Source organism: Heloderma suspectum, chromosome 12 (genome assembly GCF_057233095.1).
Source record: "Heloderma suspectum isolate Gila_16-S chromosome 12, 16-S_ref, whole genome shotgun sequence".
In the NCBI taxonomy this organism is placed as follows: domain Eukaryota; kingdom Metazoa; phylum Chordata; class Lepidosauria; order Squamata; family Helodermatidae; genus Heloderma; species Heloderma suspectum.
This window is the reverse complement of record NC_139469.1, coordinates 34,725,064-34,736,835: the sequence shown is the minus strand read 5'-3', so window position 1 is coordinate 34,736,835 and position 11,772 is coordinate 34,725,064. Positions and strand designations below refer to the sequence as shown.

Below are 11,772 nucleotides of genomic sequence, written 5' to 3'. Positions count from 1 at the left end.
AGAGCGTAACTGCCTGTGTCATACAGCAGCCTCCTTCCCCGCTCCGTGCTCCCGCGGTTACACAGCCGCAGTCGGCTGTCTAGCCGAAAAAGCAGGGCAGGAAAAGCGCAGAGGGAACGATCCCCTCTGTGCTTCTCCTGCCCTGCTCTGGATAGGTGGTCGTCTCCTGAGTTCGGAGGTGGCCGCCTATCTAGATAGGACTGCTCCCTAAGGGAGCAATCCTATGGCGATAGTCGGCCGTCTCCAAACTTGGAGGCGACTGCCTATCCAATGCATGGCAGGAGGAGCGTGGAGGGGATTGTCTCCACGCTCTAGCAGCCCTGCATTCGTGGCTAGATGGCCGATTTCGGCTGTCTAGCCACAGGACATTGGAGCACAGGGTGGGGAGACCGGACAACACACAGGAAGTGTCGTACCAGCACTTATGAACTCCCCACCCTACCCTCAGGAACACCCCCTTTCCCCCCACTCTGCGCTGCTCTTACGAGCGCAGAGATGATCCGCATTGCTTACGAGGCGGCAGGGGAGGGGGTGGGGAGGCGGTTCTCCTGGAACCGACCAATCTTATGGCTGTCTAGCAGCCATAGGACTGTGCCATAAGATAGCCAAGTAAAGCACACAATGGGTCCGTCAGTATTATATATCCCATCAGTTCATAAATGTTCTGCAAAACCATTTCCCAGTATTTTTTTATATTCGGACATGACCGAAATACATGAATAAAGTCAGCCTTCTTCCCACAACTCCAGCACTTCTCTGAACAATTCTCATATATTTTATTTAATTTATATGGGGTGAAGTACCACTGATACATAACCTTAACGTAGTTCTCTTTTAACAAAGTTGCCCTTAACAGCTTAGGAATGTTCTTCCAGATCCATTGCCATTGTTCTAATTTAATGGATTTTTGTACGTCCTTTTCTCATTTCTCTATATAACTTTTTCTTGCTTGTTGTTCAATATAATAAAGAATTTTATACCACACACCTCTAAGGCCTTTCTTCGGTGAGGATCTTATTATCCCTTCATACTTATTTTCTTTATGAAATAATTTATATTTAGTTTTCAGTGCAGTTATAATAGCACTCATTTGAAAATATTGGAACAAGGGAAGCTTAAAGTTTTGCATTTTAGTAACCACTTCCAAATATGATCATATATTATTTTTAGAAACATCATGGAGAGTATCCATTTTATGTAACTACCAGACACTTTTATGAGCTTCAGTCAAATCTAATTGCATAGTACATTCATTAGAAAATATAGATGTATAAGGTGATAAACCCAGACTAAGTGTTCCTTTCTCTTTATACCAAACTTCTAAAGCAGTCGCATTTACAGCTGTTAATTCCAATGTGTTAAAAATATTTCTTGGTGTAAACCATAAAAGTTCTTGCAATCTTACTTTAAGTTCTTCTTGGTCTAATTTAATCAAATCATCCAAATGATACCATCTAGAAAGAAAAGCAGAGTTGCTTTATAATACAGACTAATATTTGGCACATTTAAACCTCCTTTGTTCATACTTATAAATAAGGATCTTGCAGCAACCCTTGGATGTTTTTTCATCCCAAATGGATGAAATATATAGAACATAGAAATATACAGAACAGGTCTGACAGGTCACAACTCCAACATGCTTACAAGGTCAAAGGTGGGGAAACCTTACTGACAAAACAAAACAAAAGACAGCTGCATCCATGTTCCCGTAAAGACTGTTTGTGTCTGACTCAGGATAAGGCAGCTCCGGATGTAAGTTCTGTACAGGCCACAGAGGAAGTGAACCCACTTTCTCCACAGGCAGTAAGGAAGCCGTTCAGAAAGCTGAACAGAGCACTCTGCTTTGCCAGCCTGACAGGCTGTGTCTGTGTGCGCGCGCACACGAGTGAATGTGTATGAGTGTGTGTGTGCATGCGTGTGAGAGAGAGATGATGGTCCGACCCACCCTGTAAGTTTGGCCCACGTACTTTTTCCTTTGGTTCTGCTAGGGATGGCAGAGAATTCCGCCACAGATCTTGGAGAAGGAACCGAGGAAATCTGTGAAGGAACGGCCTGCCCCCCCCGCCCCCCTGCAGATCCCCCCCGAGACGAGACTTACCTGGGGCGGATCTTCCGGGTGGCGGCGGCTCCGGCTTCAGCGGCGGCTGCTCTTCCAACTGGCCGCCGCCGCCTCCATTTGCTATCTTGTCTTTTTTTTTTTTTACAAGACGTGATACGCTACGTAAAGACTTATGTAGCCCATCACGTCTGGCTTTAAAAAAAACACGCGCGTACACAAATAGCGGCGGCTACAGCTGCCACCATTTGTGTTCCTTATTTTTGGCCATTTTAGTCTACGTAAATATTTACGTAGACTAAGACGGCGAAAATAAGGGGAACGCAAATAGCGTAGCGGACGCTATTTGCGTTCCCCCTTATTTTCGCCGTCTTAGTCTACGTAAATATTTACGTAGACTAAGACGGCCAAAAATAAGGAATGCAAATGGCGGCCGTAGCCGCCGCCATTTGCGTATGCGTGGTTTTTTTTAAAAGCCAGACGTGATAGGCTACGTAAGTCTTTATGTAGCCTATCACGGCTGACTACAGGGACACAAACGGCAGTGGCTATGGCCGCCGCCATTTGCGTCCCTGCTAGCCAGCGGCCGGATGTCCGGCTGCTGGCGGAGCCAGCTGGCGGTTCCACGGAATCCCCGCGGAGCGGAGCTGGCCAGCCAGGATTCTGGGGGGAGGGATGGAGCGCCTCCCCCCCCCCAGCGGAACCTGGCGGAGCCAGGTAAGGGGGATTTCGTACATCCCTAGGTTCTGCCCACCAATGGTATGTAGCAGCCTTCTCTCCCCTCCCTTCTCCCCCCGCCCCCGACAAGGTTAGGCCACAAGAAAATGTGTCCCTTGGGCTGAAAAAGGTTCCCCCGCACCCCTGGTGCAGAGAGGGAAGAGCGGAGGGCCCTTTCAGACCTGTGGGCACATCTGGCAATTTGAGATACTGCTGTGGGCACCACCACAAAGTGCCTGGATTGCTGCTTTGGTGTTTACTTGTCATGTTTGTGGATTTTAGGCTGTGTCGTATTCAGCAGGGACTTTTGTGTCTATTGGACACCGCAACACCGCTTTAATAAGGGATTGTCTAATTTGACTAATTGCTGGTGGTGCAATGCAGGTAACGCTTTTTTAATCATATGTTTTGGCCATGTCCAGTAGTTGCTTCTTTTTGGGAGGTGGTTATTACATGGATAAATTTTGTACAGAACAGCCTTTAATATTGCTGATGTACGCCCTCTTTTAAATTATTTACCTGCTGTGCCCTTTTGACAGTTAAAAGGCTTATATTACAGCACTGGAAAGATAAACACTCACCTCCTATACTGCAAGGGATTGAGGACCTTACAACACGAGTGGCAGACAGAAGCCACCTTCAAATGGATACTTATTTGGACATTTGGTCAGCTTTTCTTGAACCTATATATAATTGCTGGAAAGTTGTAGGCAGTTCATACAGATCCATGTCTATTAAAAGAATGAGGGGGGGACATTAAAAAATGTGGGTCCCCAAGGCCATGATGTTGGGGACCCCTGACCTCCAGAGCTGAGGTATGCCAACAGAGAAAGGAAAGGAGAGGAAGAGCTTCCTTCCCCCCACAGAAACATTAGATTGGATAGGTAGAAAAAGAACAGGCTAAGGAGAGAATCCTGGAGACCTTGGCTGAAAGGGAGCAATAGGAGAGCAATTGACGCTGTCAAGCGGTTGAGGAGGAGGCCTTTGGAGGTCATTGGGGATTCTTTGTAAGGCCAGTTTCAGTGGAGCGCAGGGTGAGAAAGCCAAGATGGAGGGGAGGGAGGCTGGAGGAGGTGAGGGCCCTGCAGGGGGCACACCAAAGGGTCACCTGCCCCGGGCAAGCCAGGTCCCTGCCCCAAGGAGCAGCAAGATGTGCTAGGAAAAGCACAGAAAAGTATAACATCTACACGGGAGAAGCAGCATCCTATGAGTTGCATGAACACAATGGGTAAGATTATTTCAAAAGCTTCACGGAAGCAGTTTGTCCACGTCTGCCCTGTAACCCGCGTAAAAAGGTGAAGGTAAAGGTGTCCCCAGCCAGTCGTGTCTGACTCTAGGGTGCGGTGCTCATCCCCGTTTCTAAGCCGAAGAGCCAGCGCTGTCCGAAGACGCTTCCGTGGCCATGTGAACACCGAGGTGCACGGAACGCTGTCACCTTTCCCGCCGAGGCGGTGCCTGTTTATCTACTTGCAATTTCTTGCTTTCGAACGGCTAGGTTGGCAGTTCAAATTCCTTGTTCACATGGCCTAAACCTAGCAGGGCTCAGTTTCCGCCCAGGTTCAGCCCTGGAGAATACGACGTGGCGCCACAGCGAAAGAGCCCCTGGGAAGTGCAGAGTCGGTTCCGCGCGTCGCTCAGAGCGCATCCCGCACGCGCGCGCCCGGGGCAGGCGTCGCTGCTCGGGGAGAGCCAGGCGCCGGCCTTCGTGGAAGCCGCAGCCCCGGCCGCCGCTCGGGCTCCGTCAGCAGCCCGGGGCCTCCGAAGCGGCTTCGTCAAGGGCCAGGCGGCCGCCTCGCCGCCGGCTCCGGCCCAAGGCGAGCAGCAGAGCGGCTCTTCCGCATCAGGCCCGCCCTGGGGGCCCAGCGCGCCTCTCCCCGTTGCGCGGAGGCGGGAGGCGCCGCCCCTGCAAGAGCGCCTGCAGCCAGGCGGCGCCCCCCCCCCCGGCCTCGCGGCCTGCTCTGCAGGTAGAGTGCCGCTGCGCGCGGAGGCTCCCTGAGCCAGCCTGGCTCTCGTGCGCGGAGGCCGGGCGGCGGCGGCAGGAGCACCCTTTCCCGAGCGGGAGGCTGCGGCGGCCGCGCCCTGGCCCTGGCAGGTCCGCAGCCCGCCCGCCCGCGCGCTCCTCTCCGCTCCTCTCCTCTGGCAGGGCGGACGCGTCGCGGGGGCGGCTTCTCGCTGCTCCGCCCCCGAGCCGGCTCCGCGGCAGGGCTGGGCGATGCCGGAGCGCGAGCCGCCGCCGCCGCGCCTGCCGCTTGCACCGGGCTGGGCCAGGTAGGAGGGGAGCGGGAGCGGGAGCCGCCGGGGCGGAGGGCAGAGCCGCGGGGTGCCCGGGCGGCCGCGCGGGCCAGGGCAGGTGGGGCGCAAGGAGGCCGGGCGCGCCTCGGGGCTCTTGGGCACCCTGGCGAGGCGCGGGAGGGAGCGCCTCGCCGTGCGCGGCGGCGGGCGCCACGGGCTGTGGCGGCCTGGGCTGTGCCCGGGCCACGCCCGGAGGCGGGCGAGCCTGCGGCGGGCATGGCGGGGCTGAAGGCCGGCCTCTGCCAGCCGGGCCGGCGGGCGGGGGCAGCTGGGAGTGGCGCAAGTGCCTGCCCGGGGAAGGGCCCTCCGAGCCAGGCCGGCCGGGCCAGGCGTCTGCTTGGGGGCCGGAGGGGCCGTGCAGCCAGCGGCTCTGGGGCGCTCTGGGGCCTCCGGGGGGCCCGTGCCCTGGGGCGGCCAGAATGGGGCCCTGCTCTGTCCTGCCTCGCTCTGGGGCCCGCTTTCCTGGCCGGCCTGGGGAATGCGGGGGCCGGCCCGCCTTGCGGTGGCATCCGCCTGATGCCCGGAGAGGAAGGAGGCAGCGCTGCGTGTCATTCCGCACCCCCCAACGACCACCTTGAGTGGTCAGCAATAGGGTAGAAAGGGGGGGCTCATGCCCCCGTGCCGTGGGGATGGGCCGAGCATCCTTGGGTGCCTCCAAACTACATGAAACCAGGCTCAAACTGGTTGAGCGGTCATCATGGCCCCAAGGCACAGAGTCGGGCCCCCGTGAAGCGGCTTGGGGTGGCCAGCCAAGGGCCGCCTCGGCGTTCTCGCCCAGATCCTGGGTTTCTGAGGGTGGAGGAGCTGTGACAATTACACGAGAATGAAGTGGGTTTCGAGGTAACAGAATGTCTATGCACTGCAAAATGAGTACTTGCAGACCTTCATCCGATGCATTTTCTGAGAATAAGGTGATTTCTTGCCTACCTGCGTGTCCATGTTGGGGCGTGTTTATAGGTGTATATATATATATAGCTAAGGGAAATGTAGGCTCTGTTTAGAGTATTTGGAAACAGGCTAGCTGAAGAAAGCTCATGATAAAACAGGGTATTTGTGTGGGATGTGTTGTGTTTAAATTATTAATCTGTTCTCTGGTCTCCTGTGTTTGCTGACCTTGGGGGGGTTGTTCCTAGCACTGTGTGGAGTGACTTTGGTTGGGCTGCAGCTCCCTGCAGAGATGGAAAAGGCCCCCAGTGTTGGGTGGTATTTTTATTCTGGCGCTTGGGGCCAGAGGAATTACAAAGGATGTGCACCGATGGGCAGCTCCCAACACACGGTTTACTATGTTCTATGGGTGACAGCGAGGAGCTTGGGAGGATGCCCTGGGGCTGGGACTGCGGCATCTTCTTCACATGAAACTACAGCCGCAGCAGCCTCTCCCTCCCTCCCTTGTGGCTGGTCTCGGCAGCTGAACTTGTCGAGATGGATGCAGCTGTGCTAGGAACAAGCTGCCATCTCTGGTGCTCCAAAACACTTCTCATTTCGAGATTCTTGAATTTCCTGTCGCTCTCTGCCGCTGGGACTGTTCCCTAAATTGATTGTAGTCTCCCCAGATGAGGTCCAAGTTGATGGGGGGCTTAATTTGAATCCAGAACCTGTTTTCCATCCTGGGGTCAATCCTATATCATGTAAAGAGAGTGTACTTGAGCATGAGGCTTGTTAAGACCTCCTGGTGCTTTTCACTATTCCTCAGGCCAGGGCAGAGCCTGGCAGTCAGATTTTGGGAGTGCTTTTCTGGCCTGTGTGCTGGAAGCAGACCCAAATCTTCTTGCCCTTTGAATCCTTAAAATCAGCTGTTGACGTAGCTGGGTCTCAGAGCTGTCCAAAAGGCACTGGTATTAGCAAAGGTGGTGCCTTATTGAAATTAAATACATTCCCGGTTTCTCAATACAAACGCAGAGTGAAAATTATTCTTGCTGGGAGTCCCTTTCTTGACTCAGGACTCCTGCCATCGTTAAAATGTGAGGATTTAATCAGCTCGCTTTTCTAGGCAACAATGAGAGATCTAATTTGGGGTGTATGGTGCTCTTTGGTTATGTCTGTGTGGGGCTGACCCCCTGTCTCAGTGGGACTACGTATCAAGCCACTACCTTCCTGGTAAGAGTTAGCAGTTCTTATAATGTAATATTTGCATTGTTATTACTGCTACAGAGCAGTAAGTTAGGGGGTATCTAAGCCATAGGCTTAAAATGGCTTAATAGGCATTACCACTCCCCTGGGGAACTGCAATTCTGTGAGAGTGGCAGGAGGGGGCTGTATGCATCTCTAGCAGAGAACTGTCAGCACCTTTCCCAAAAGGTAAAGGTGTCCCCAGCCAGTCGTGTCCGACTCTAGGGTGCGGTGCTCATCCCCGTTTCTAAGCCGAAGAGCCAGCGCTGTCCGAAGACGCTTCCGTGGTCATGTGGCCGGCATGACTGAACACTGAGGTGCACGGAGCGCTGTTACCTTTCCCGCCGAGGCGGTACCTATTTATCTACTTGCAATTTCTTGCTTTCGAACTGCTAGGTTGGCAGGAGCTGGGACTGAAGACGGGAGCTCACTCCGTCACGCGGCACTTGGGTCTTGAACTGCTGTCCTTCCGGTCTGCAGTTCAGCGTCTTAACCACTAAGCCACTGCGGCCTTTCCCAAGCAAACTACAATTCCCAGACAAAAACTGTAGGCCACTTTGTTGGCCCATTAGGAACAAAATCCAAAGGCAATTTAGTAAAGCCTGCAAATAAAGCCAACCCAAATGTCACATAGGGAATGAGCAAGCTTTCGAGTTCAGCAGACACAGTTGTCAGGCTGAATGTTAAGTAAAACACACACACGCTCGGGCTCAAAAACAGGGTGGGGAGAGAACAGGAGCTACTGGGCAGGATGAGACCCTCCAGTCTGCAGTTTACACTGGGGTCAAATGAGCAGATAAATTATATGTGTGATTGCATTTATGTTGTCTAGTTTTTGTTTTGTTCTAAATAGGAACCATGGGGAAGAGAACAAGGATTTGACCACAAGGGAGGGGGGTGACTTTTCCTCTGACCACTACTGCTACCTTGACAAAAATCACTCCCTGCCAAGGCAGATAGCAGTGTTAGGGGTGGTTTTTGTTGGAACCCCAGTGGATGGGGGAAACATTTAACCCCATGAGCCATGGTCCCAGTCCTCATTGCCCCCACTCCCACGGCTGTTATTTAATATAAAAAAATAGACCCATTAAAAGTATTTTTGAGATTGGCCCTGGTCTTAAAATGAGATGGAGGGGGTGTTACATTATTTCCTATGGACCTTTGGATCCTCCCATTGTTTCCAATGGACATTCTTGTCCTTTGTTTTAGTACATACCATTAGACAGACATGCAGTCCTAGGCGTGTTCACTCAAAAGTAAGCCCTTCTCTAAGTTTGCTAGGACTCAGTTCTGACTAAACATGCATAGGACTGCACGCCATATCTGAGCAACCCCACATCTAGTAAATGTGTAGAGGATTGCAGCCTTAATTAGGTTAGGCCAGGGGGGCTGACTTTTTTGGGCCAGTGGGCTCAGTTGGAGTTTTGAGAAATGTCATGGGCACTTTCACAAAATGGCTGCCATAGCCTACCCAGTCAAAAAATGGCTACCATAGCCTACCCAGTCACAAAATGGCTGCCATGGTGAGTGCGGCCAGTCACAAGCAACCTGCCCCAGAGGACAAATTGATAAGCCTAAAAAAGTAATTGGCCCAAGAAACTTAAGTACAAGGCGGAAGGGTGGGAGAAGTGGGATCTAAACTCCAAAAGACAAAAACTGCTCTTTGAACCCACAGTCTTCTGCTCTAGCACCCATTTCACAGAAGGCAAACGGATAAGCTTCAGCTACAAGTAACTTGCCCAAGAAATTGCATACAAGGCAGAGGTGGGGTTTGAGCCCCAAATGCCAAATCATGTATTTGCCCCCACAAAGCACAATAAATTACCCATTTTTCTGGATGGCAGGGCATGCTTCAAAACAAAGTGCGGGACTGCAGCCCCCTGACATTTTAATTTTCTAAGGATGCAATCCTGTGCATGTTTAGACAGAAAAAAGTCCTACAACTCCCAGCATTCCCCAACCAGCCAATGGGAAATGGTGGCTGGGGAATCCTGGGAGCTGTAGGACTTTTTTTCTGTCTAAGCATGCATAGGATTGCACCCTAAGGATACTTCTGAGGCCCATGCAGGGTCTAGAGGCATTCTTGGAAGTAAAGATGGCACTGGAGGCCAGCACTTTGCTTTGCAGATCCATACCAGCCTCCCAGTTAATCAAGAACAACAACAGCAGTTAAAAAAAATTAGCAGGGACAGGGAGCCTGGCATTGGGAACCACAGGGTTAGGCCATCTTTAGTGCAAAAGATCTCAGGTTGCACCAAAGGCTACAGGGTAAGAGAAGGAACAGGCCCTCTCCCTCCGAAGATATGAAGGCCAGAGGTTATTCAGATCTGCCTCTAACACTGATTGGAACAGACCTTTACACAGCGAGACAGCAGAAGTGTGTGTGTGTGGAGAGGAGAGGGGCATAGTATTTCTATGAGCAAAGGTGGAGATAAATCTTAGGTGGAGCGCTAGAGATCACCTACACTTACCTCCAGCTTTGCTAATAGGACCACCATATTTTTCTTCACTTTTCCCCTCTGCACTTGCGAGGGAACCGTCTGTTTCGAACAGTGCAAGGAGTAGATCTGAATAGCTGTTTGCTTTCCTGTTTTCAGAGGGAGAGGGTTGCTCCTCTCTCCCTGTAGTCCTTGGTCCAAGGTGAGATCTTTTGACCTAAGAAAGGCCAACCCTGCATTCCATTTCAGGTGACAACTGGGGACTTCCATCATGTCTGTTTTGCTCCCTGCTTCACCTGTTTTTGTGTTTCTTACTAGCTAGACTGAAGGAGAGTTGTGGTCAGCTCAATAGCTTCCTTCCTTCTTTGATTTGTTGAGCCCTAATTATGTTGCTGTTACTTTTACAACTTCCTGGATTCTGTGAAAGAAGCAAATATTAGTTACATGGCTATAAAGCAATATAAGTTTGCAGCACAATCTTGGAATTCTGTACAAGACTTACAATGAATGGGATTTCTGTGATCAATAACTAAGATGAAGACCCATGTAACGTTTGTGAGAGAACTTGTATGTTATAGGAGCGGTGTAGCTCGTTTGTTTTATTCACTTTATCATTTGTCTGGTAGGGGACATGATTATAGGGGAAGAACTGTGGCCAAGGCTGGATTAGATGGCAGGGCTTGGCATGGTCCTCCATGGGCAGGTTATTCTTTTCTGTTCTCACAGCAACACTGTGAGGTAAGTTGAGCTGTGAGAGAGGGAGGGGCTGGCCAAGGTTGCCCAGTGAGCTCTGCAGCTTGCTACAACAGCTCCCTTTACTTCCTGAAATGGTTGGGCCATCCTGCCTTTAAAAAAAATAAAAATAAAATAATAATAGTAATAGTAATGATAAACAATCCAGGTGGCCAGAACTGCATATTAAATAGCTGCAGACGTCCTGTTATGGATTAGTAAGTGGTTAAAGAAGAGAAAGCAGAGAGTAGGAATAAAGGGTAAATTCTCCCAATGGAGGGATGTAAACAGTGGGGTCCCTCTCGGATCTGTATTGGGACCAATGCTTTTCAACTTGTTCTAAAATGATCTGGATTTAGGAGTGAGCAGTGAAGTGGCCAGGTTTGCTGATGACACCAAATTATTTAGGGTGGTTAAAATAAAAAGGGATTGCAGGAGCTCCAAAAGGATCTCTCCAAGCTGGGAGAGTGGGCATCCAAATGGCAAATGTGGTTCAGTGTAAGCAAGTGTAAAGTGGCAAAAAATCCCAACTTCGGATATAAGGTGATGGGCTCTGAGTTAGCCATGACTGACCAAGAAAGAGATCTTGGGGTTGTGGTGAACAGCGTGATGAAAATGCTGATCCAGTCTGTGGTGAAAAGGGCAAATTCCATATTAGTCATACTTAGGAAAGGAATTGAAAATAAAACTGCGAAGATCATACTGCCCTTCTACAAATCTGTGGTGCAGCCACACTTGGAATACTGTGTACAGTTTTGGTCACCACACCTAAAAAAGGATATTGTCAAGTTGTGAAAAAGGCAGAAAAGGGCAACTAAAATTATCAAGGGGATGGAGCATCTCCCCTATGAGGGAAGGCTACAACAGCTGGGACTGTTTAGCTTAGAAAAAAGGAAGGTAAGGGAAGACAAATTGTGCATGGCGTGGAGAAAGTGCATATGGAGACAGTTTTCTCTCATAATATTAGAACCCAGAGTCATTGCATGAAGTTGATTGATAAGAGACTGAAGGCAGATAAAGACTTCTTCACACAGCGCATAGTTAAACTATGGGATCCACCTCCATCAGATGTAGTGATGGCCACCAATTTGGATGGCTTTAAAAGGGGATTGGAGAAATTCCTGAGGAGAAGGCTATCAATGGCTACTAGTTCTGATGGCTGTATGCTACCTTCAGTATCAGAGGCAGTATGCCTATGTGCATCAGTTGCTGGGGAACATGGGCAGGAGGGTGCTGTTGCATTCACTTCCTGCTTGTGGGCTTCCCGTGGGCAGCTGGTTGGCCACTGTGTGAACAGAATGCTGGACTAGATGGACCTTAACATTCTTATGAGCTGGCCTGAGACGTTTTGGCATCTGGTAGGAAATGTTTGAGAGAGAAAGCGTGCAATAAATGAAAGAAACTGACCATTTGCTGCCATTTGATAGT

General features: G+C 50.7%; 1 protein-coding gene across 2 annotated transcripts in view; it reads left to right on the top strand.

The window, feature by feature from the left end:
* Positions 1-4,425: 4,425 nt before the first annotated feature.
* LOC146336808 (hexosaminidase D-like) overlaps positions 4,426-11,772 on the top strand; it is a 41,794-nt gene continuing 34,447 nt past the window's right edge. The window contains exon 1 of one of the 2 annotated variants that reach the window (XM_084819042.1): positions 4,426-4,737. The gene's annotated coding sequence lies outside the window, so the exon portion shown is untranslated. Of the gene's footprint in view, positions 5,042-11,772 lie in introns of both variants that reach the window. The other variant, XM_084819041.1, reaches the window with a different exon arrangement.